This window comes from Corvus brachyrhynchos, unplaced genomic scaffold (assembly GCF_000691975.1).
Source record: "Corvus brachyrhynchos isolate BGI_N302 unplaced genomic scaffold, ASM69197v1 scaffold17, whole genome shotgun sequence".
Lineage (NCBI taxonomy): Eukaryota > Metazoa > Chordata > Aves > Passeriformes > Corvidae > Corvus > Corvus brachyrhynchos.
The window spans coordinates 7,557,222-7,559,378 of NW_008240046.1; positions in this window are offsets into that span (position 1 = coordinate 7,557,222).

The following is a 2,157-nucleotide window of genomic DNA, read 5'->3' on the forward strand; positions in this document are numbered from 1 at the left end:
GTGAGGCTGGCTGCAAAGCCAAAGAAGAACCTTTCTAATTTATGCTCACGTATTTTGGACAAAGGTAGGAAAAAGACCTAAGAGAAACCTCCACTGCTTAAGAAACTTTCTTTTGCTTCTATAATGAAAAGAGCATATAGACAAGAGAACTTAGAGCATTCCGTGCAATACGTTGGAAAGGGCAACTGCATTTGTCATTACAATTATTAAAAATAAATGAAGGGGCAAGGTTAAAAGCAATTCACCTTTGTTTCCCAGTGACTGCTGCTATTTATAGTCAGTCAAAGCACGTGAAGAATACTGTTGCCACTTTGATTTTGAGATCTAACGTTGAGCTAATGCTTGTGAAAATGAGGCATATGATGCAGAGCCACGCGGAGTTTGGCTTCATGTGATCAGGGATGTGCAGGACCTAAAGGCAGGCCACTAACTGAAAGAGCACTAATCAAGGAGAACAGGGAGAAACCTGCCACAATAACAACATCACATGTTCCTTGATAATGCTTTAGTGAAAACCTCTTATAGTATACTGTGTGCTGCCTTTGCCTCCTTAAGAAATTAAACTGTAAATGCATCAAGTATTTATATAAAAAAATTCCAGCTCACTTTTTTTCTCCTACAGAAACAAAATCCAGAGACACCTGGAAAATCGGGGAGACAGTAAAAAACTAAGTATTTCAGTTATTTTTTCCTCCCTAAGATTAATTTGATGAGGCTAGCACCTAGTAAAAATTATGATTTTAAAACGTAATTTGATTTTGAAATTGTTGGTGTGCTAACAAAAAAGTATTCCATTTTGCAGCAGAGGAAGGATTCACCCATCAAAAGAGACTGGCTGTCAGAGATGAAAGAGAGTAAAGAAATGGAGAGAGCCATTTAAACATATAAGACAAGACTTTCATCTCATGCTGGACCATGTGGGACAGCGCTATTAACCTTGGAAAAAAATCTGACAGGAGTGAAACAGAAAGGAAGAGGAAGAAAAAAAAAAAAAAAAGGAATATTTTACCTGCAATAATTTTTTCTGATCTGTACTGACACATTTCAAGAAGTCTACATTTATACTTTTCCTTGGGTGAAAGTTTTGCCATATGTCCTCTACATCTTTCTGTACATCCAGAAGTGTTGTTACGGGTTTTCTGACAGTCTGTGTGTCCTTCGCCCACCTGCCTGTTCAGGTGCTGCCTATGGATACCTTGGGCAGGGCATGGCTGGTGAATGCATGCACGACTCCTTTGCCTGGGTCACCCGTATACCTTTCTTTCGCCTCAGCAGTGTGTGACACTGCCTGCCAAAGCAGTGTTAAAGGTAGACATTTGTGTAGTTTGTGTTATTTCTGCCTGAAGAGCAGCTCCACTCCAGTTCTGCTGCTACAGAAGCGAGTGCTCCCAGATCCTCGTCAGTCGTCTCATCAGTGCTTAAAAAACTCTCTCTGTGGGATTCCACAGCCCCTTCTCCGCAATGCATTTGTAGTCTAAATCCTCCTTGCTCTTCGCAAGTGCCTTCCTTACATTTAAGTGACTTCTTTTCTGTTTTTTTTTTTTTTCTCTGAGAATCAAATGGATTACTTTTTATCTTGCCCTTGAGGGACATGAAAAACAATCGCTCACAATCCTTTTCTTAAGGACCCTTTCCACGTTTAAGCTCCCTGTCAGTTTTCTATTTTCCAGGCACTTCTTTCAAGTCTTCGCTTTGTGTCACAGCATATACTTTTAAGTCTCACTCCAGGTGCTCTGGCCCTTAATAGGTGGTGACCCACAGCGGGCTCTCAGCGGTGCGAGCCAGGGCGGAGGCGATCCCCTTGGTGCCTCTAGAAACTGCTATGACACCTCCAGGAGCGATCAGTGAGGACTTCAAAGCTAGGCAAATGGCTTTGTACCTGCCCTTTAAGGGATGCTTTCTCCGTTTCCAGCTCCCGTACCCAGCCCGGCCGCTCCCCCCACCTTTCTCCGGTCCACGTTCCACTTGGGCTTACGCAGCCCCACGGCCCCGATCCCTCGGGTGCTCGGCATGGCAGAATGCTGCCCGTGAGGAGAGCAGCTCTCCCCGAAGACAGCACGGCGCACACATTCGCCCACTGGGCTCAGCCCTTCTTTCTTAAATCATTTTGTTTAGGGCTTCACGGCGAGCCCAAACGAGGCACCGCGGAGCGCGGCC